Raw genomic sequence first — 24,872 nt, 5'->3', positions numbered from 1 at the left:
GCACGTGGGATCTTAGTTCCTAGACTAGGCATCGAACCCAAACCCCCTGCATTGGAAGCACAGAGTCTTAAACACTGGACCACCGGGGAAGTTCTACACCTGTCGTTATAAATAGCTCTTTTCAAGATCTCCAAGGACCTTTACATGGCTAACTCTAAGGCTCAATACCCAGTGTTGGTCTTACATGACTCATCAGTAGGATTTAACACAGTTGATCACTCTTTCCTTATTAAAGCAGGATTTCACATTCCCTTAGTTTTTCTTTTACCTTGATCCCTCTCATTAAATGGTCCCTGTCTACCTCTCAAACTCTGAAACTGGATGTGCCCAAGGATTTTTCCAGTTTCCTTCCACATACACTACCTAGCTGTGATCTCATTCGTGGCTTTAAATGCCATCTCTAAGCCAGAGGCACCCAAAATATATTTTCAGTTCAAACGTCTCCACTGAAATCTAGATCCCTCTGTCCCACTGGCGTTTCAGTCTCTCTACTTGGATGCCTACTAAACATCTCAGCGAAATCTGTCCAGAAGGGAGTTTTCATCATTTTCCACATGATCAGTTCCTCTTAAAGTCCTCCCATCTCAGGTCATTGCACATCTACTCTTGAATTTGCACTGGACAAAAATTTTGATCTCATCCTTACCTTCCATCTTCCTATAACCCTCATCTTGTCTACTAGCAAATCTTACTTTAAAATATATTCCTAACTATACTACCTCTTACCACTCTGGTCCAAGTCAGCATCATTTCATACCTGAATTACTTCAGTAGCATCCAATTGATCTTCCAATTTTATATTCATTCACAGAATATATCTATTCTCTATACACATCAACTATAGTGACTTTGTTAGGTCAGATCATGTCACTCCTCAAAACCCTACAGTTATTCCTTATTTCACACAGATGAAACACTAAAGCCCTTCCAATGGTCCGTAACCCTGCAAATGATTAGGATGAAATATGGTCTATCCGAAAAGCATTCTATGACTTTAGTATTTAAAGTACTTTTCTAACATTCATCTCACATGAAAAAAATGAAAACCAAAAGACAGAACTATTCAGCAAAGATACATGATATCTTCTTTTCATCTATATTTTTTGAATGACAGTATCAGTGCAATTGACTGGAAATGGAGTATACTTTTTTAGAAATATCTTTAAAAAAATCATTGTCATTGTCCTTCATTGTCCTTCATTCATGTTCATTGTCCTTCAAAGGATATTGTTAAGTCCATTTACATAGGCTCCCAAAATCTCTTTCTTATTTAGGCAACATCAGGGCTTCAAAGTAATCAGCTGGAACAGAGATTTAAAGAAAGGGGGAAAGCCCACTTCAGCTGATAGAGTTCAAAAAGCATTACTTGAGTCAGTCTCAGCAAAAATTTTTGTGCTACTTATTTCCTCTGTTTCAGCACCAAATCTTAGTTTTTCATTGCTAACCTACAAGTATTTACGACTTGTGTGTGGGTGCTCAGTCGCTTCAGTCATGTCCAACTCTTGTGACCCTGTGGACTATAGCCCGCCAGGCTCCTCTGTCCATGGGATTCTCCAGGCAAGAATACTGGAGTTGGTCGCCATGCCATCCTCCAGGGGATCTTCTGACCCAGGCATTGAATCTGTGTCTCCTGCATCTCCTGCATTGCAGGTAGATTCTTTACTGCTGAGTCACCAGGGAAGCCCATTTACAACTTACCTTATACTAAATAAGAAATTTATTTTCTATTCTGATCTAACACTGGAGTGAGTGTATATATCTGAGCCTATGTATTAAAGACAGAAAGAGACAGATAGAAAGAAACAGGAAAAAATGAATCCAGAAGAAGAAAAGGTAGAAAAGAAGAAGAAGAGTAGTCTGGCCTCGTCTTTGTATAAGATGGATAGTCAGCCCCCTAAAGACCAATTTGATGATAGCAGGGTATGGGGGGGTTGGGGACAGAGGGTAGTAAGAGAGAGATAAAACAGAAGCAGAAAGTGAATTCCTCCCATCATTCCACTCACTGATACCTCTAGAGAAGATGACAACAACTAAAAACAGAAAGGGGAAAAAAATATTGATACTAGAAAGCACCACAGCCCCAACTCAGAATCTATATAAAATAGCCACCAAATTTAAAACCAAATCAAGAAAGGACGTTAAGAAGAAATATATTTCCATGCAGGTCTCAGGCACCCTGAGGAATTCTCCGAAAGTGGCAAACCAAGAGAAAGTAAGTGGCAAACCAAGAGGAAGCAAGCGAATGGCCCTTGCTTGGAGTCTGGAATACAAGACTAGCTGAGCATCTCTGACCCTGCAACCCAACAGCCCAGAGTGGCAGAGAGGCACCACTAAACCAGGATCCTGACAGACAGGCCACCTTGGCAGGAAGCAGGGGTGGGAGAAGCCAGAAGGAGGTGGGAATGTAGCTGCTGACCCAGATCTGCTGAAGGAGAGCAAATGCCAAATCTTGATGCAGAAGAGCTGGGGACTCAGGCTTCTCTCTGAGTTCTAGGAATCCTGGTCTGATGAAGCCAGTGATCTCTATTCATCCGGCAGATTCTCGGCCCTTGCCCTGAGCTACTGGCACAAAGAATTTCTCTGCCTGAAGCTTCTTTGTGTATCTCAGAGGCAAAGGCACAAGCCACAATATACATGACTGGTATGGTATCACCGACTCAACAGACATGAGTCAGAGCAAACTCCGGGAGATGGCGAAGGACAGAGAAGCCTAGCATGCTACAGTCCATGGGGTCGCAAAGAGTTGAACATGATTCAGTGACTGAACAACCAAATGGCCAGCAGAGGCAACAGCAAAGAGCATTTCACCACCACCAAATACCAATGGTGTAGCATGTCTTAGAAGTTCATTCCTTTTTATTGTCAAATAATATTGCACTGTTTAAATGTGCTGTGTGCTTTGCTTAGTCGCTCAGTCGTGAACAACTCTTCTAGACCCCACGGACTGTAGCCTGCCAGGCTCCTCTGTCCATGAGGATTCTTCAAGCAAGAATACTGGAGTGGGTTGCCATGCCCTCCTCCAGGAGATCTTCCCAACTCAGGGATCAAACCCAGGTCTCCCTCACTGTAGGCAGATCTTTACCATCTGAGCCGCCAGGCCAGCCCATTGTTTGAATAGATCACATTTTGTTTATTCGTGTGTTAGATGATGAACATTTGGGTTGTTTCCACTTTTTTTTTTTTAGCTACTTTAAATAATGCTGCAATGAACATTAGTGTGCAAATTTTGAGGTGGACATATGTTTCCAAGTCTCTTGGATACATAACCAGGAGTAGAACTGCCAGGTCATATGGGCTTTCCTGGTGGCTCAGACAGTAAAGAATCTGCCTGCAATGCAAGAAACCAAGGTTCAGTTCCTGGGTCGGGAAGATCCCCTGGAGAAAGGAATGGCAACCCACTCCAGTATTCTTGCCTAGGAAATCCCATGACAGAGGAGCCTGGAAGGCTATAGTCCCTGGGTTTGTAAGAGTTGGACATGACTTAACAACTAACACTTTCACTTTCATGGTAACTCTGTGTTGAACATTTTGAAGAACTGCCAGACTATTTTCTAAAGCTCTATGCCATTTTACATTCACGCTGAAATGTAGGATTTTGGTTTTGCAACAGTCTCACCAACACTTGTTATTATTTGTCTTACTTTATTATCACCATCCTAGTGAATGTAAACTCTTTCTCTATATGTTTAAAAGTTCTTTATGCGTTAGAGATATTAGTTCTTTTTCTAAATGTCTTACTATTATCTTCCTATTTATCATTTTAAAAAAAACTTAATGGTGTTTTTTACCATACCAAAGTTATCTACTTTTAGGTAATCAAATTTATCTATCTTTTCTCTACCACATCTAGATTTGGAGCCATAGTCAGAAAGCCTTTCCCTATTCTCAGATTACAGAGGAAGTCAGCCACTCGAACTTACTGGTTTCACTTTTCACACTGAAATCTCCCACCCATTTGGAGTTGTTCCCAGTGTGACACATGAAGCAAACTTGATCTTTTCCTAGATGTCTATACTACTGTCCAAGCAGCATTTATTAAAAAGCCCATCTTTGTCTCATCTTTATCTATCTTTTGTCATCTCAAGTCCAGATTTGAGATGACACCTTTATCATCTCCTGTGTATTTGGGTCCATCTTAATTTTCCATTTGATTCTGCTGGTCTATTTATAATTTACTGTTTTAATTATAGAAGTTTTATCTTTACATTTTAATGCCTGAAGGACTAGTCCCACATCTTTCATAACTTCTCTTTTTTAAATTTATCTTTTATAAAAAACAATATTTATTTATTTGGCTGCACAGAGTCTCAGCTGCAGCACTCAGGATCAACAGTCGCGGCATGTGAACTCTTAGTTGGGACGTGTGGGATCTAGTTCCCTGACCAGGGGTCAAACCTGGGTCCCCTGCATTGGGAGTATGGAGTCATAGCCGTTGGATCACCAGTGAAGTCGTCATAACTTTTCCATTTTAGTATTTTCTTAACTATTCTCTTATGTTTGTGTTTGCCCATGAACTTTGGTATTAACTTGTCTGGTTTCAGAAAAAAAGCTGGTTGTTTGGGTCATTATTGGAATTTCACTAAAATAATAAATAACACCTTTATGATGCTAAGTAATCCTATCCCAAAACAAGAAATGTCTTTTCACTTATCCAAGTCAAATTTTGTGTCTTTCAAAAGTTTTAGAGTATTTTTCATATAAATGTACATATTCTTGTTAGGTTTATCTTACTAATTTTATCTTCTTTTATTTTGAATGAGGTTTCTCAACCACTCTATCTTATCCTGGCTATAATTGATGTATGTGAAGACTGTTGATCTCTGTATGCTAACTTTACATCTTACTGCAAATGTGAATTATTTTATTGTTTTAGTTATTATTGACTGTCATAAAAGATGAATTTGTCATTGATTCTCTAGTAGAATTTTCAGGTATGTTGCCATATTATGTACAAATAGAAATAAAATAGTTTTACTTATTTTCTAATTTTTATGCCATTAATAGCTCTCTCTTATATGATTCCATTAGCTAATATGTCCAGTACAGTGTTAAATAAGAACATTCTTTTCTTCATACTATTATGGAAATGCCTCTAGTGTTTCAACATTAGGTAAAATTCTAGCTTTAGGACTAAGAAATATAGGGATAGGTAGATAGATATAAAATTATATACATACATAATTTATATATCAGATTAATAATATATAATTTTACATAAATCATACATTAAGTATAATACATCAATTCTTATTTTTTATGCTTTCTGCTTTTATCTAGAATGGGGGTTAAAGATTTTCAACACAAGATGATCATATGGCTTGTTTTCTCAGAACTTGATATGGTATTGTCTGTGACAGCTCAAGTAAAAGAATATATTTATTAAAATGTTCTTGAGAATGTATTTGAAACTTTCATTTGCCAGGAAAAATATTTCTTAGACATTTCTCTAGTCAACAATCATTTCTTAATTGAAATTGATGGTGGAAATGATTTAACTTGGCCATCTTAGACCACCAAATATGTAGCTTCAGTGGATTTTTTTCATGTTCTGTTTTCGTCTTCTTTCGTTTTCTAAAGTGATATACTCAATAACTTTCAAAATCAGATTCTTTGGCTACCTAAGATAACCATTATTTAAATCATGACTGAATGGTGATCCCTCAAGAAACACTCCTGAGATGAGGCTGTTCACAATGTCTCATTATTCAGGAAGCTCATAGCACGAGGAAGATGATTTACACGGGGATAGATTGCGCTGTTTTCAAATACTGAGCCGATATGGGATTTTTATGAGTAGAAACAGAAGCAAATCTCTTACTAAAGTTAAATGGTGTGATTATAATAGTATCGCCATCCAAACTCCATCTCACTCACACTTCTGAAATACCAGTGGCCTAAAGTTATACCTGACTTCACTTTCCTAATAAATACAGAGCTGACCAGGAAGGGTCTCAAAGGTAGAATTTAAAAACAAGTTGCATGGAAGTGATGCTACAGTTGAAGAATTCTATATGTTTCTGGCCCAGCCAACGTGTTTCTAGTGTGTCCTCCTGGTGTTTACTTGGCAGCTTTGTTTTGGAGTTTTCTTCAATGCGCAGCTGATCCAGGCAGCACTGGCGTTATCTGTGAATTCATCAGAAAGGCAGAACTGCATTTTAACAAGATCCTTGGGTGATCTGCAGGCCTATTAAAATTTGGGAAGCACTCTTTTAGAGAACTATCAGAGAGGACTGAGACACCTCTCCAAGGGCCAGAGGCCTCTCCCAGCAGCGACACCATCTAGGACAGAAGTCCCCAACCCTTTTGGCACCAGGGACTGGTTTCACAGAAGACAGTTTTCCATGGACCAGGGCGGGGTTGGGGAATGGTTTCAGGATGGTTCAAGCACAATACATGTATCGTGCACTTTATCCTATTATTACTGTATCAGCTCCACCTCAGATCATCAGGCATTAGATCCCAGAGGTTGGGGACCCCTGATCAAGGAGCTTGTTAGGAATGCAAATCTTTAGCCCTTCTCCAGAAGTACCGAATAAGAAACTCTAGGGTAGGGCCCAGTAACCTGTGTTTTCACAAGCCTTCCAGTTGCCTCTGATGCTCACCAGCGTTTGAGAGCTCCTGGCCATCCAGGCAGACTGCCAGTAATCTATGCAGGGGGTATAGGTACATGGTGCAGTGAGAGGCCAGTGCCATAGTGAGACAGGTGGATGAGGAGGTTGGAGCCCTTGCCAGTTGTAATTAACTAGCTGCATGACCTCAGGGGAGAAACTTGGCTAATTACCTGGATCTATATTCTGTAGCCTCAAAGGGAAAACTGTATAAGTTGCTTGGAGTAAAAATCCTCAAAATGTGGTTTGTGGGTGTCCGCTCAGTTGGTAAAGAATCTGCCTGCAACGTAGAAGACCTGGGTTTGATCCCTGGGTCAGGAAGATCTCCTGGAGAAGGAAATGGCAACCCACTCCAGTACTCTTGCCTGGGAAATCCCATGGACAGAGGAGCCTGGTGGGCTACAGCCCATGGGGTCGCAAGAGTTGGACACGACTTAACAACTAAACCAGGTGGTTTATTAAAGACCCAGTAGGCGATTCAGTTATTATGGAGATAAATATAACAGAATATAAATAATCATAGGGAAAAATGTATTTTGCTTAAATGTAACATATGAATGCCACAGAACTGTGATTTTTGAACAATGATTTGGAAATGTAAGATTTGGATTCTATAGAACCATGATTTAACATCACTGCACACATGCTCTGAGGTCTGGGCTCAACAAAACTGATCAGTTCATCTCAGCTAACTTTTAGGTAACAGAGTACAGCTATTTTCTTGAATGTGTTTTCACATCATTTACTTCTTAACATTTATATTTGTTCATCTCCCATTTTTGACTGTTGCAATTACACTATATTATAATTACAAAAATGGTAAAAAATAAAAAAATAATAACAGGTTGCAGAATTTAGAGATAGGGAAAATTTTAAAGACCAGTGAATCCAACGTTTCCATTTTAAAGAGACTAGGATCCAGAAGATGTGTACAGTACATCTAAAGCCACACAAGTAAGCCAGCTTCATTTGACTCCAAATCCTGACTTCTTTGTATTCTCTATAGTAAAGTTACGCTTTGTATTGTAGGCTTTTGTTCACTGTCTGGATTCTAATCTCCTAGGAATGAGAGTCCACACCTAAATGTAGACTCAATCCAGCACTGAGACAAGCTAACTAAGCTTTCTCCCTAAAAAACAACTGGTGCGTGCCAAGCCCAGCTAAGGATCCTGGAGGCAGGGAATTCTATTTCTCATTGTTTATTTGTAGCCTATACATTTCTGATACGACTTCACACATGCAAAAAGTGTAAGTTTATACTTTTTTATTTATACGAATCTAAATACAACATCCCCCGTTCATTGGTAGAGTCAACTGTCCAATAATTAACCTAGGCATCTGCTACATAATCTTTCTTACAATGAAATGTGCAAGGGTTATTGTTTAATTAGATTCTATAATTGAAACAAATGAAAAATGAGCTAAGAATTCCAGAGTCAGCAAAGCTGTGCTTTTTCATCTGTGCTCTTTTTTCGCCCCCTCAAAATATACCATTCTTTTCCCTAAGAATAGTTTTTGAAAATAAGATCTACATTTCTGAAGTATGGGTAGGTCATTCATCAAAAGACAGACAAATGGCACATAAATGTATAAACCAAAATACAAATCCAGAATGACTTTCTTCTGATAAAAAGCTGCTATTACAGATTTGAGCATGGTGCTAAGATCCATTGTTTCTAACGGAGGAAAATAGAAACTACCCAAGTCGTCATGGGTACATGTTTCTCACCCAGTGCCTGCCTTTTTTAACCCTTGAAGATATATTATTGTTGCAATATTTTTTCCAAGACCCCACTATATTTATTTTGTCTTCCTTTCCCTTATATTTTCTTTGCAAATATACTGGTTTCATTCTGCTCACTGCATATATTTCTGAAACCTCATTTTTTTCCCTAACAAAGCTATTGGTTCATATTCAACATTTAAATGCAGCCACATATGTGTATATAAGTCAAAGCACTCCTGTTCTTCATATTTGCCACAGTTATCAGCTTCTTTTATAACAGCTTAAGCTCGGCTACCAATATGCATAAGAGTCTTTAAAACTGCCAGCTAATTCCATGAGAATTTATTTCTTTAAGAAAGGAAAGTAGCAGTCAACGTTTTAATGAAATGGAAATAAAGGCCCTTTCCCTCATCATTAAGCAATGAGAAGTTTGATTGGCTAGCGAAGTTTCTGATTTTACTGTTACCAAGTGCAACTGCCTGAACGGGTGCTCACTGTTTTGGTATTAAAAATAAGGTTAAGTGGAATAAATAAGTCAGCTTATCAAAGTTACAGGAATTGAGATAATATGAAAGCTACATTTCAATAGCCAATAGAAGATATTTAAGTTTGAATCTCTTAACCCATGGAGCTTGAATGTAGTACGTACTTACCATAATAAGTGATGAGGCCGAAGGACTTCATTAAGTTTGACTGTCATAACAGATCCACCATGCTTGAGCAGAGTCTTTGTCTTAAACAACAACTTCTAAAAACAACCATCAGTGGAGCAAAATGTTATACATTTTCGGTCTGTGCTTCATTTAAGTCTAGATCTATAATAACAAAGTCAAGTGGAATGTTGAAAATCAAGACACAATTCTATCATGACAATAAAAGAAGACTTGGGAGACTGAATCTTCTACCTGGATTTAGATGTTTCAACACAAACTATGTAATTTCTTAACCTTCCATTCTGAAGATGTAGGCAGTGAAATAATCTGCCAGAGTTTCTGCTGGCATATCTCGCCGAAGCTCAAACCTAAGGATGCTGAAGCCCTTTCCTTTCAGTATCTTCCTGCTCTGGAACCAGTATAATTCTTATTCGAGAAGAACTAAAGCATCCCTTTAGTTCTCCAAGCCAGACTTCAGCAATACGTGAACCGTGAACTTCCAGATGTTCAAGCTGGATTTAGAAAAGGCAGAGGAACCAGAGATCAAATTGCCAACATCAGCTGGATCATCGAAAAAGCAAAAGAGTTCCAGAAAAACATTTGTTTCTGCTTTATTGACTATGCCAAAGCCTTTGACTGTGTGGATCACAATAAACTGTGGAAAATTCTGAAACAGATGGGAATACCAGACCACCTGACCTGCCTCATGAGAAACCTATATGCAGGTCATGAAGCAACAGTTAGAACTGGACATGGAACAACACACTGGTTCCAAATAGGAAAAGGAGTACGTCAAGGCTGTGTATTGTCACCCTGCTTATTTAACTTATATGCAGAGTACATCACGAGAAACACTGGGCTGGAAGAAATACAAGCTGCAATCAAGATTGCCGGGAGAAATATCAATCACCTCAGATATGCAGATGACACCACCCTTATGGCAGAAAGTGAAGAGGAACTAAAAAGCCACTTGATGAAAGTGAAAGTGGAGAGTGAAAAAGTTGGCTTAAAGCTCAACATTCAGAAAATGAAGATCATGGCATCCGGTTCCATCACTTCATGGGAAATAGATGGGGAAACAGTGGGAACAGTGACAGAGTTTATATTTTTGGGCTCCAAAATCATTGCAGATGGTGACTGCAGCCATGAAATTAAAAGACGCTTACTCCTTGGAAGGAAAGTGATGACCAACCTAGATAGCATATTGAAAAGCAGAGACATTACTTTGCCAACAAAGGTCTGTCTAGTCAAGGCTTTGGTTTTTCCTGTGGTCATGTATGGATGTGAGAGTTAGACTATGAAGAAAGCTGAGCACCGAAGAATTGATGCTTTTGAACTGTGGTGTTGGAGAAGACTCTTGAGAGTCCCTTGGACTGCAAAGAGATCCAACCAGTCCATTCTGAAGGAGATCAGGCCTGGGATTTCTTTGGAAGGAATGATACTAAGGCTGAATCTCTAGTACTTTGGCCACCTCATGCGAAGAGTTGAATCTTTTGGAAAAGACTCTGATGCTGCGAGGGATTGGGGGCAGGAGGAGAAGGGGACGACAAAGGATGAGATGGCTGGATGGAATCACTGACTCGATGGACATGAGTCTGAGTGAACTCTGGGAGTTGGTGATGGACAGGGAGGCCTGGCGTGCTGCGATTCATGGAGTCGCAAAGAGTAGGACATGACTGAGCGACTGAACTGAACTGAAAGAACTGAAAGTATCCCTATGGGCTTCCCAGGTGGCCCTAGTAGTAAAGAGCCCACCTGCCAATGCAGGAGACAGAAGAGATGTGGATTCAATCCCTGAGTTGAGAAGATTCCCCAGAGTAGGAAATGGCAACCCACTTGCCTGGAAATCCAATGGACAGAGGAGCCTAGTGGGTACAGTCCATGGAACTGCAAAGAATCGGATGTGACTTAGCAAAATCAAAGTAACTGTTCCTTAGTCATTCATCAGCATATAAGTTTTGAGAACAGTGATTTTCTTCTGTCTTGCTTAACCCTTTGTGTATCCTGCCCTAATTTTTGCCACGTAGGTTGGTACTCTATAAATAAGCACTGAAAGACTGAAAATGAAAGAATGAGTAAATGAATGAATTAGTGGATTCTCTGGTGTCCTAGCTGAGCTCTAAAACCACATCCTTCTTGTAACTGAATTCAAATTAGTGCATCTTGATGTATCACCTGATGTTCCTGAGGTCTTGCCTCGCTCTGCAGTGGTTCTAGGAATAAGTGCACTGTTCCTGAACTACGGTCCCATGGTTGAGCTCTTCATCCAAGTGCTTCCTCATCACCCTTGTGCCAAACAAATGTAGATTTCTTTCCTATTGCTTCTTTCAGATTTCATAACACCATGCTCCACACATCTAGGATACGCACATATATGATCTTTCCTGTGTATCCCTAACCCAGACCTTCTCTGCTTCTCCAATCACCATATTCTTCTCATGATATTTTTTTGGTAGTGGAGGGACAAAGAAAAAGAGTTGTCAAGTTTGTATGTAATAATGAACAATTTTTTGCTGGAATATTTGAAAAGCTGACGCAATACCTACACCTCACTGAATGTTACAAGTGAAAATTACTAGTAGTTTGGTGTTGATCTTTCTGCTTTTTCTGCTCTATAAATATCATAAAAGGCAGAAAGAGGAATAACAATGGCCAATTGTAATCAAGAGAGTTCGACAAAAGGCTGGGGCAGGGAGCGGGGGGTTGGATTTTTAAGAACAGAGTTACTCTCAGCTGATCTGTTGCAATCTTATGTTTATTATCTCCAGAGACCCTTCGAGTCATGGCCAAACTTGAATGAAATGTACCAACAAGTGATGAATATAGTCCTGAGCTAGGGCCCAAGACAGACTAATGGCATCCTGTGCCATTTTATCAGTAGGTTTATAATAAACAAAAACAGTTTGCACTTGGGTGCTGTGTGTTCTCTTGGTTTCTGTTACTGAGCCTTTAAAGCTGGTTTAAGCTACATGGCCAGAGAGGCATAAAAGACATCTCCTCATTTGAAACTCTGATTTCCTTAAGATTAAGGGTACTTGTATTTTAAGACTAAGAAGGGAACCCGAGACTGACTGGAAAGTATCACACATGTCTGATATTTGTGCATTTTCCCTCTTGCTATACCATATTCTTCACCTTTATTAAGCTTAAGTGAATATCCCAAGGAGAACCTTGTAGGCCCTTTTAATTATCCATCCAACTCTGAAAATCAATGCACTTGACATATATCAAAGGATTTTTGTGTTACTTCTCCTGACGTATTTATTTGTGATGGTGACCTCAGTAGCAGATCGTGTTGACCAAGTTTTCAGGTCAAACATGATTCATCTTGATGGAGTAAATGGCCTGGATATGTCAAACCCAACTGCCTTTCTGTTTCTTTGTAGAGTAGATTCACAATGATAGAGAGTGTCAGTATCCTTTAAAAAGTCAGAAATTTCCTTTGTTAAAAAGAAATGGCAAGTCTTTGTCCTCCCACCCATCAAGTTACACTTTTTATTTTTAAAACAGATATAACTACTCAGCCATAAAAAAGAATGAAATAATGCCATTTGCAGCAACATGGATGGGCCTAGAGATGATCATATTAGGTGTAGTAAGTTAGAGAAAGAAAATACTATGTGATATCATTTATATGTGGGATCTAAAATATGACATAAATGAAATTATCTCAAAATAGAAATAGACTCACAGACATGGAGAACAGATTTGTGCTCGTCAGGAAGGAGAGGGGTGGGGAAGGGATAAATGAGGAGGTCAGGATTAGCAGACACAAACTGTTATACAAAACACAGATAAACAATAAGGTCCTACTTTGTAACACAGGGAACTATATTCAATATCCTGTAGTAAACCATAATGAAATATAATATCTATATATTTGTATAACAATCACTGTGCCTAGAATTAACACAACATTGTAAATCAACTATACTTAATTAAAAAAATAGATCTAGGAAGGCAGTCAGAATGAAAAGATATCAAGGACTTTGGATTTTTAGATATTCTCAACTGTATAGCCTTCAAATCCTCTGGACAAACATATTTTATCTGTAAAATAGGGATAAATATTTCAAATTCATAAAGTTGTTTGGGGATTAAAAATAAGAGAGTATTTTGAAAATTCCCAAGCTTCCTAACTAGTGTTCAGTTCAGTTCAGTCTCTCAACCGTGTCCAACTGTTGGTGACCCCATGAACCGCAGCACGCCAGGCCTCCCTATCCATCACCAACTCCTGGAGTTTATCCAAACCCATGTCCATTGAGTTGGTGATGCCATCCAAACATCTCGTCCTCTGTTGTCCCCTTCTCCTCCTGCCCTCAATCTTTCCCAGCATCAGAGTCTTTTCCAATGAGTCAACTCTTCGCATCAGGTGGCCAAAGTAATGGGGTTTCAGCTTCAACATCAGTCCTTCCAATGAACACCCAGGACTGATATCCTTTAGGATGGACTGGTTGGATCTCCTTGCAGTCCAAGGGACTCTCAAGAGTATTCTCCAACACCACAGTTCAAAAGCATCAATTCTTTGGTGCTCAGCTTTCTTTATGGTCCAACTCTCACATCCATACATGACTACTGGAAAAAACATAGCCTTGACTAGACAGATCTTTGTTGACAAAGTAATGTCTCTGCTTTTTAATATTCTTTCTAGGTTGGTCATGACTTTCCTTCCAAGGAGTAAGGGTCTTTTAATTTCACGGCTGTAGTCACCATCTGCAGTGATTTTGGAGCCCCAAAAAATAAAGTCTGACACTGTTTCCACTGTTTCCCCATCTATTTGCCATGAAGTGATGGGACTGGATGCCATGATCTTAGTTTTCTGAATGTTGAGCTTTAAGCCAACTTTTTCAGTCTCCTCTTTCACTTTCATCAAGAGGCTTTGAACTGAACACTAGTTAGGAAGCTTAGGCTTCCCTCCTAACTCAGTCAGTAAAGAATCCACCTGTAATGCAGGAGACCCAGGTTCAATTCCTGGGTCAGGAAGATCCCTTGCAGAAGGAAATGGCAACCCACTATAGTATTATAGTTGAGTGGGAAGGGAAAAGCAGAAGTGGAGTGCAAAGAGGCCTTTTAAGTCCATGACCTGGATGTTGTACACATGACTTCCACTCACACATCAATGGCCAGTTGCAAGATGGGTGGAAAACGCAGTTTCTAGCTGGGTGAACCATATGCCGAGTGAAAAGTCATGCTAGGTTCTACTCATGAAAATGAAGGAAGATAAGCAGTTGATAATAACCTTTATAACTATTTGCTTTTGAATTGGCTGCTAAAGAACAGCTACTTCCCAGGCCTAAATGGATCCCAAGATGCAGCAGTAGATACAGATGAAGGAAGTGGTCTCCAAAATGAGTGTGCAGACATTCCAAGAAGTGTGCAAAATGATACATAATGGTGTGGGAAGAAAATCTTAGAATCATTGCTTTACTTTAAAAAGAAAAAGGAAAGAAACTAAGTCTTACTGATAATTAACATGTGTCTTGACACTAATTCTGAATCGCATGACTTCTTGAGATAAGCATTATATGAATGCCCAAGGTTCTTTCATTCATACTTTCAATGTATTTGGATGTATCCCTATGCATCACCATTCATGAGTGGCTAGTTAAGTGAATTCACATATTACATAATTCTGACAAGCTAATTTTCATAAAAATGAAGTGTCTTGAAAAGACTCCTGCAAAGAAGCCACAGATTAACAGTAATACTATTATAGAAAGTACAAATAAATATGAAGAAAGCCGTTTTTTAATACAACATTTGTGAAATTGCCCAGTAGGGGTAAAGAATTTTATCAAAAATTTTAAATATGGCCCAAGTTATACTTCCTCCTTTGGAATCTGTTTATTTTTGCGAGAAAACATTTCTACACAGTTAGAACAATCCATTAAAACCAAATAGCAAAATAAACTGAAATTAGAACCAATCCTTTTAGTCTTTGTATCACAAAGTGTTGACCATAGTTTTCAAAATTAATAAAGTATATTTAACAAGACAGAGCTTAAGATAAATATTTGAAAGCACATTTTTGTGTCAGTGATACAAAGTATTTTTAAAACATAATTTACTTTGTTTTTATTTTATAATTTTGTGTTGGTTTTAAACGTACAGAGAATTTTGGAAGAGAAGTAAACATATACAATTATCATTAATAGACAAACATTTATAGTCAAGATTTTACTGGAAAGGGTGTGTGATTAAAAGAGCATGGAAAGCACTGTTCTAATCCAAAAGTTCTCAAAGTGTGTTCTTCAAAATGCCTCTATGAATAACTATAAGTGACCTGCGGGTGATTTCAAAGGAAAAAATTATGTTTCTTTGCAAGCATTTCACAAAGATTAGATGTAATTTTATCTATGAATTTCAAGAGCATTCAAGCTCTTACTTGCTAACAAGAAGTCTCTAAAGTTCTTCCAATTATTATAGCATTAAGTGTACACATCCACTACAAAGATTATGCTGATTAGTCACCAGAACTAACATCCAGTTAACAAACAGATCGCAGTTCATCTCAACTAGATGTTTTCCCATCAACTGTGTGCTTATTACTTACATTTGTTATTACTGGATTTTTATTGTTTCTGTTGCATTTTAGTTGCATTTCTGTTGCAACTAATGTGAAGTTGCTAAGCCCCACGAGCAGATAATATTGTTTAGAGTTAGTTTACTGAAGCATAATAGTACTAAAGAAAATATTAATCTAAATATTGTAGAGGATAATATCATAAACATACATAATGAATATGACTGCAGAGCAAACACAAAATAGGCTTTGGTAATGATTATTTTACATACATCTTGATATTGAATTTTATTGGACCTGTGTTTCAATTCCTTCCGGTCTCCATGGCAGTTTGAATTATAAAACATTGTCAAGGCTTCTGCTTCATCTCCAAACAAAGCACAACAGCCTCTTTTGTAAACCAATTGTGGGTTGTTTTTTTTTTCTTTTTTCAGAAAACTTACAAAATAATGTTCCTGAGGAAAATATTTAGCGAAAGTTATTACTAAATAAGGAGAGGAGACAAAAAAATTGAAGCAATATACATTATTGCACACTTTCTTGCAAAAATATAGAAATCATATTGCTGGAGAGAAGTCTCTGAAGCTAGTGAAAAGCATTGTGCTAAAAAGGAAACAGAACACATCTCTCTTGATCAATTCAGACTGCTGTAACTGAGTAACCAGAGATGGTATGGCTTAAACGACATTTTCTTCTCACAGTTCTGAAGTCTGCAGGTCTAAGGTCAGAGTACCAGCATGGTCAGGTTTTTGGTGAAGGCCATCTTTCTGGACTAAAAGTGACAGCTATCTTATTGTATCTTCATACAGCACAGAGAGCGCTGGGGTTCCTTACTCTTATGAAGACACCAAACCTATCATGGGGGCTCCATCCCACCTGATGACCTCATCTAAGCCTAGCCACCTCCCCAAAGCCCCGCATCCAAATATTTTCACACTGGGCATTAAGTTTTCAACATGTGAATCAGGGGTGACACAAATATGCAGCCCATAATAGTGCCACTAGCCAAATTCCTTTACCCCAGTGAACCTGTTGTAAGTCACCAAATATTAATAGCACAGAATGTAGAATTACAAATATATATGTATCCTACCACATAGTTCACCTTGTGTTTGGAAGAAAGCATTGACGTACAGTGTAAATTGGTTTGTTTGCTTTTTTTTTTTTTTTAGCCAGGAAAATCTGACTTTTTTTTAATATAAATTTATTTATTTTAATTGGAGGTTAATTACTTTACAATATTGTATTGGTTTTGCCATACATCAACATGAATCCGCCACGGGTATACACGTGCTCCCCATCCTGAACCCCCCTCCCACCTCCCTCCACGTACCATCCCTCTGGGTCATCCCAGTGTACCAGCCCCAAGCATCCTGTATCCTGCATCAAACCTGGACTGGTGATTTGTTTCTTATATGATATTATACATGTTTCAATGCCATTCTCCCAAATCATCCCACCCTCTTCCTGCCTTTTTATTTCTTAAATACTGTGAAGGAAGAAGGGGGAAATGTTCCCTGATGATGGAGGGCCATAGAGCAAAGAGCTAGGGATTGTCAGCACAGGCCCTGTGGGCATTAGGGAAACACTGGGGGCTGTAGTTAGGGTCTTCCTGGAGTTGCTTTTGTATAGCAGCCTGGAGCTGCTGTCAGTAGCTCTCCTGAACTTGTGGTGCCTCCAGGTCAAAGCTCAGGCTCTCAAGGCCCATCAGGAGCCGAGCTCTGGCTGCCTCAGCTGCCTGGCTTATGGCCTGGGAGAGCACTGATGGCAAAGACGTGAAGGGAAAATGGTGATTTCCTGTAACATTTAGCACTAAAATGTCATACTACAGGAGAAAAGGCCTTTTAAAAAATTTTAGCTCCAAGTTTTTGAGGCATGATGTAGCTAGAAGTAGTGTATTAGATGACATAGTTAAGTAGCACTGACTATCTGTGCAGCCAGAAAGAGTGTTATTAAGTTAAGTTTCTGCACTAAAATATCAAACATCTTCTTCATCAATACAAAAAATAAATAAGCTGGAATTCATTTGATGTTGCAGGAAATGGCAATAATTTTTTAGTATAATCAGGTCAAAGTTCTTTTGTTACAGTAGACCAAACCAATTTCTGGCCAATTTAAATAAAAATAAGCTTATTAGAATGGTAACAGGAGCTCAAAGAATTGAGAAATAGCAGGCCAGAGAAATAGGCTTGGGAATGGGCAAGGCTGAAATCAGCCCCAGAGGCTAAGAATTGGGAAGCCCAGCAATTGTGGTTTATCAGAGCCAGGCTGGTGGAAGCTGGCCACTGGTGTGGCACTGGAGACCAACTGTTTACTATTTTCTCTGCACCGGATGCAAATATTTCACCTTGAATAGCAAAACAAAAGGCCCTTGATAAGTGCCCCACCATACTATAACTGGCAGACAAAGGATCAGATCAGATCAGTCGCTCAGTCATGTCCGACTCTTTGCGACCCCATGAATCGCAGCATGCCAGGCCTCCCTGTCCATCACCAACTCCCGGAGTTCACTCAGACTCATGTCCAATACTCAGAGTTTCTGAGAAGCTGATTTTCAGCATGCTACATAAAGAATGGGGCTTCCCAGATGCTGCTACTGGTAAAGAACCCACCTGCCAATACAGGAGGCATAAGAGACACAGGTTTGATCCCTGGGTCAGGAAGATCCCCTGGAGGAGGGCATGGTAGCCCATGCTTGCATGGTAGTATGCTTGCCTGGAGAATTCCATGGACAGAGGAGGCTGGTGGGCTATAGTCCATGGGGTCACAAAGAGTCAGATACAACTCAAGTGACTCAGCATACATGTAAAGAAATGGTCAGTTAAGACAGGAGATACTTGTTCACACGAAGTGCACACTATGAGAATGAAGGGCTCACATTTCAAACGAGGAATTTGGTTATGTCAAAGGGAACATTTCTATCGCGAACTATTTGCTCAGTTGACAGGTATATACTAAACGATACAGGTTTGACTTTCACTGGCTGATGTATATGTAGATTTTTTTCAGTAGTAAGTAATACACTTCCTAGGTGATGCTAGTGGTAAAGAACCCACCTGCCAATGCAGGAGATGAAAGAGATGCAGGTTCAATCCCTGGGCTGGGAGGATCCCCTGGAGGAAGGCCTGACAACCCACTTCAGTGTTCTTGCCTGGAGAATTCCATGGACAGAGGAACCTGGCAGGCTACAGTCCATGGGGTCACAAAGAGTTGGACACGACTTGGTGACGAACAACAACAAAGAGAAAGCAAAACTTGATCAGTAACTCAAACTATAGATGGAACCGGGTGTTTCTAATCTGGGGAAAGGTAAAGCAATACAATCTCACTGAGATTATTGCTATAATTTCAGAAATTCAATATTTTATGTTTAATTTGTCAAAAGTTATTACAGTATTTTAATTTAGATTTTTTAATTTTTTTAACTTCTGGAAAGTTGGTGAGTTTTACCTTCTCATGTTGAACACTTCCTAATTCTATACAGATGCCACAGCTAGAGAAGGAAGCTGTTCACATCCCACCAGAAGCTGTTCAGCTGCACCTGTAACTCTTGAGCATATTCATTTTTGCCCAAAGTTCAAATCAGGAAATACAACAGATAGCACTTAACATGGATGGTGAGCATGAAAATATTTAATAACTATTATAGAAAGCTAAAGGGCTGCCCTGGTAGCTCAGTGGTAAGAATCTGCCTGCCAATGCAGAAGACACTGGTTCTCTTTCAGGGGATCAGGAAGATCCCCTGGAGAAGACAATGGCAACCCATTGCAGTATTCTTCTTTTTTTTTTTTTTTTAATTGGAGGCTAATTACAATACTGTAGTGGTTTTTGCCATACATTGACATGAATCAGCCATGCGTGTTCATGTGTTCCCCGTCCTGAACCCCCCTCCCACCTCCCTCCCCATCCCATCTGTCAGCGTCATCCCAGTGCACCAGCCCTGAGCACCCTGTCTCATTCATCAAACCTGGTCTGGAGATCTATTTCACACATGGTAAACTACATGTTTCAGTGCTATTCTCTCATATCATCCCACCCTCGCAGTATTCTTCCCTAGGAAATCCCATGGACAAGAGGAGCCTGGTGGGCTACAGTCCATGGGGTACCAAAAGAGATAGACACAACTTAGCAAATAAACATCAATAATGACGACATACAAAGCTAAATCCAAGAACTCAGGCACTCCAAGTTCTCTTTTGGAAATTTACACTAGAAAATAAAGTGATAAAAATAGGCAACAAAGATTTACTGTACAGCACAGGGAATTACACATAATGTCTTGTAATAACCTATAATGGAATATAATCTGAAAAAAGATAGTGATAAATTCAGTGACTAGTCAGATAACAGGTAGTTTTTTTAAATATGAATTATCATGTTTATCTGTCTACTATAATGAGAGGCAACCTGGTATAGTAGAAAGTGTATAGGATTTGGAGACAGAAGTTGCCTTATTCTTGATTTTTCTGCCAAGTAAACATGTGGTGCTGAATGAGTTATTGCACTTAATATCTCTAAACCTGACTTAATTCCTCTGCAAAATGGAAGAAGTAATAATATCCTCATGAGACCACATGAAAAGTAAATAAGGTAGCACCATGTACATGGTGATCTGAAAATATTACTGACTTTTCTACATAATTTCTCAAGTCTTCATTCTACCTAGCCTAGAGAAATAAGATTAAAAAATATATTTTCATCTTCTGAAAAAGACTAACCTTTCCTCTTGCCCTCCAGAGTTAAAATTAAAATGATAAGCATCATCAGAAATGATAATGTCAAGTAGATGTGATACATCATTCTTATAATATTTCAAGTGTCAAAATAATCTCTTTTAGGCACCAATCCTAACATCAGCCAGAAAGAGTAATGTCAAAATGACAACTGCACTTTTATCATAGTGCGTTCTGTATTGTTAATATTGCCTTCATTTCAAATTCTTATGAATTACCTTCAACAGCATTTAGATTTGCGTGAATAAAAGTAAATATGTTTCCCCACGATGTATGAAAGGCAAGATATCAGAGCTTGAGACCTTTAAGTGTACATACTAAAGTTGTTTTGAGACCTTGAAAGTACTACTCATGTTGAATGAAGTAAAATGCAACTTGCCTAAATAAAACAAATAACCCTTCCAGACTTTTTGTCTGTTCATCGGTACAGATCTTAATTGAAAAGGTTAATATAAATATAAAATAAACTCACAAAAATAGATCATGATTGGATAAAGCATATATTAACAATGAAGTATGAGTGTCACAATAAGCTTCAATAACAAAAGAATAGCACTTACTGTATAATTTCTCCCAAGCAATAAATGAATTCATTTGGTTTAGGATTTTGATGTGAATAAAATAGATTATTGAATATTCACATCAAAATCCTAAACCAAATGAATTCATGAACTTCCCAATTCAGTCCTCAATCAACTCCCCCCAAACATAAGATATATGGATCCAAGGCCATATATCATGTCATACCTCCACTTGGCACTTTAAGTATTGCCTGCTAGATATCGCCACCTCAAATGAGGTGGTGACAGCCTTCTTTTTACTAGTAAACACCACAACATTTCTGCCTGACATGTGCCATCCAGAGAGTACCTACATTTCCAGCCTTCTTGAAGCAGGGTGTGGCTAGTAACAGTGCTGGCTGATGAGATAACAGCAGAAATTATACAGGTAATATCCAGGTCATCTCCTGAGAATCATCACTACTTATCTCCTCAGAAACTGGGAATGACTGGGACAAAGTTGGAAGCCCCCTGGAAAAGTTACACCTTTTCTATTAGCGTTGGATCACTCGCTACTGTACTCTTACTTTGGAAAGTAATAAACTGCTCTCTTGACTGAGTGAGGCTACTTTGGGTTTCTTAGTTGTAGCATTGTGACTAGTGTTCTAACAACCATTCTATCAACAGCTGCAAGGATGAAATACATGGGTCTCAAAGTTGTAAGCCAGTCATTCTCAAAGTGTATTCCCAGAACCAGTAGTATCAGCATCACTTTGGAATTTGTTAGAAATAAAAGTTGTTGGCCACAGGACTGGAAAAGGTCAGTTTTCATTCCAATCCCAAGAAAGGCAATGCCAAAGAATGCTCAAACTACTGCACAATTGCACTCATCTCTCACGCTAGTAAAGTAATGCTCAAAATTCTCCAACCCAGGCTTCAATAGTACATGATCCATGAACTTACAGATGCTCAAGCTGGATTTAGAAAAGGCAGCGGTGTTGGCTCTTCTCTAAATTTTTGGTAGAATTCAGCTGTGAAACCGTCTGGACCTGGGCTTTTGTTTGCTGGAAGATTTCTGATTACAGTTTCAATTTCTGTGCTTGTGATGGGTCTGTTAAGATTTTCTATTTCTTCCTGGTTCAGTTTTGGAAAGTTGTACTTTTCTAAGAATTTGTCCATTTCTTGCATGTTGTCCATTTTATTGGCATATAATTGCTGATAGTAGTCTCTTAGGATCCTTTGTATTTCTGTGTTGTCTGTTGTGATCTCTCCGTTTTCATTTCTAATTTTATTGATTTGATTTTTCTCCCTTTGTTTCTTGATGAGTCTGGCTAATGGTTTGTCAATTTTATTTATCCTTTCAAAGAACCAGCTTTTGGCTTTGTTGATTTTTGCTATGGTCTCTTTTGTTTCTTTTGCGTTTATTTCTGCCCTAATTTTTAAGATTTCTTTCCTTCTACTAACCCTGGGGTTCTTCATTTCTTCCTTTTCTATTTGCTTTAGGTGTAGAGTTAGGTTATTTATTTGACTTTTTTCTTGTTTCTTGAGGTATGCCTGTATTGCTATGAACCTTCCCCTTAGCACTGCTTTTACAGTGTCCCACAGGTTTTGGGTTGCTGTGTTTTCATTTTCATTCATTTCTATGCATATTTTGATTTCTTTTTTGATTTCTTCTGTGATTTGTTGGTTATTCAGCAGCGTGTTGTTCAGCCTCCATATGTTGGAATTTTAAATAGTTTTTCTCCTGTAATTGAGATCTTATCTTACTGCATTGTGGTCAGAAAAGATGCTTGGAATGATTTCAATTTTTTTTTAATTTACCAAGGCTAGATTTATGGCCCAGGATGTGATCTATTCTGGAGAATGTTCTGTGTGCGCTTGAGAAAAAGGTGAAATTCATTGTTTTGGGGTGAAATGCTGGAAATAAAAGCAAAAATAAACAAATGGGACCTAATTAAACTTAAAAGCTTCTGCACAACAAAGGAAACTATAAGCAAGGTGAAAAGACAGACTTCAGAATGGGAGAAAATAATAGCAAATGAAGCAACTGACAAACAACTAATCTCAAAAATATACAAGCAACTCCTGCAGCTCAATTCCAGAAAAATAAATGACCCAATCAAAAATTGGGCCAAAGAACTAAATAGACATTTCTCCAAAGAAGACATACAGATGGCTAACAAACACATGAAAAGATGCTCAACATCACTCATTATCAGAGAAATGCAAATCAAAACCACAATGAGGTACCATTTCACGCCAGTCAGAATGGCTGCGATCCAAGAGTCTACAAGCAATAAACGCTGGAGAGGGTGTGGAGAAAAGGGAACCCTCTTACACTGTTGGTGGGAATGCAAACTAGTACAGCCACTATGGAGAACAGTGTGGAGATTCCTTAAAAAACTGGAAATAGAACTGCCTTATGATCCAGCAATCCCACTGCTGGGCATACACACTGAGGAAACCAGAATTGAAAGAGACACATGTACCCCAATGTTCATCGCAGCACTATTTATAATAGCCAGGACATGGAAGCAACCTAGATGCCCATCAGCAGAAGAATAGATAAGAAAGCTGTGGTACATATACACAATGGAGTATTACTCAGCCATTAAAAAGAATACATTTGAATCAGTTCTAATGAGGTGGATGAAACTGGAGCCTATTATACACAGTGAAGTAAGCCAGAAAGAAAAATACCAATACAGTATACTAATGCATATATATGGAATTTAGAAAGATAGTAACGATAACCCTGTATGCAAGACAGCAAAAGAGATACAGATATATAGAACAGTCTTGTGGACTCTGTGGGAGAGGGAGAGGGTGGGATGATTTGGGAGAATGGCATTGAAAGATGTATAATGTCATATAAGAAACTAATCGCCAGTCCAGGTTCGATGCACGATACTGGATGCTCAGGGCTGGTGCACTGGGATGGACCCAGAGGGATGGTACTGGGAGGCAGGTGGGAGGGGGGTGCAGGATGGGGAACATATGTACACCTGTGGCGGATTCATGTCAATGTATGGCAAAACCAATACAATATTGTAAAGTAATTAGCCTCCAATTAAAATAAATAAATTTAAATTAAAAAAAAAAAAAAAAGAAAAGGCAGCAGAACCAGAGATCAAACTGCCAGCATCTGCTGGGTCATTGAAAAAGCAAGAGAGTTCCAGAAAAACATCTATTTCTGCTTTATTGACTATGCCAAAACCTTTGACTGTGTGGACCACAAGAAACTCTGAAAATTTTTTAAAGAGATGGGAATACCAGACCCCCTGACCTGCCTCTTGAGAAACCTCTATGCAGGTCAGGAAGCAACAGTTAGAACTGGACATGGAACAACAGACTGGTTTCAAATTGGGAAAGGAGTACATCAAGGCTGTATATTGTCACCCTGCTTATTTAACTTCTATGCAGAGTACATCCTGAGAAACGCTGGGCTGTAAGAAGCACAGGCTGGAATCAAGATTGCCGGGAGAAATATCAATAACCTTAGATATGCAGATGACACCACCCTTATGGCAGAAAGTGAAGAAGAACTAAAGAGCCTCTTGATGAAAGTGAAAGAGGAAAGTGAAAGAGCTGGCTTGAGGCTCAACATTCAGAAAACTAAGATCATGGCATCTGGTCCCATCACTTCATGGCAAATAGACGGGGAAACAGTGAAAACAGTGGCAGACTTTATTTTGGAGGGCTCCAAAATCACTACAGATGGTAACTGCAGCCATGAAATTAAAAGACACTTGGAAGGAAAGTTATGATCAACCTAGACAGCATATTAAAAATCAGAGACATTACTTTGCCAACAAAGGTCAGGTCAAAGCTATGATTTTTCCAGTGGTCATGTATGGATGTGAGAGTTAAACTGCATGGGCCCACTTATATGCAGATTTCTAAAGTAAATATTAATACATCCTACAGTTTGTTGAATCTGTAGATGCACAACCACCAATGAGGAGGGGCAAGTGTAAAGTTATACATGGATTTTTACTGGTACCTTTAGTCTTAGTCGCTCAGTCATGGCCAACTCTTTGCAACCCTATGGACTGTAGCCTGCCAAGCTCCTCTGTCCATGGAATTTTCCAGGCAAGAATACTGAAATGGGTTGCCATTCTCTTCTCCA

The 24,872-nt window shown here is 38.9% G+C and overlaps 1 long non-coding RNA gene across 13 annotated transcripts in view; it reads right to left on the bottom strand.

The window, feature by feature from the left end:
* Positions 1 to 24,872, bottom strand: part of LOC133228564 (uncharacterized) — a 253,107-nt gene that overhangs the window by 23,699 nt on the left and 204,536 nt on the right. For 11 of the 13 annotated variants that reach the window (XR_009730255.1, XR_009730265.1, XR_009730256.1 and 8 more), the window contains one exon: positions 8,988 to 9,149. This is a non-coding gene — a long non-coding RNA (uncharacterized LOC133228564). Of the gene's footprint in view, positions 1 to 5,906; positions 6,124 to 6,781; positions 6,889 to 8,987; positions 9,150 to 24,872 lie in introns of all 13 variants that reach the window. The other 2 variants (XR_009730258.1, XR_009730264.1) reach the window with 2 other exon arrangements.

The sequence above is a fragment of the Bos javanicus genome, chromosome 17, assembly GCF_032452875.1.
Source record: "Bos javanicus breed banteng chromosome 17, ARS-OSU_banteng_1.0, whole genome shotgun sequence".
NCBI lineage: Eukaryota > Metazoa > Chordata > Mammalia > Artiodactyla > Bovidae > Bos > Bos javanicus.
The sequence above is the reverse complement of the archived record's forward strand: the minus strand, read 5'-3'. Positions and strand labels throughout refer to the sequence as shown.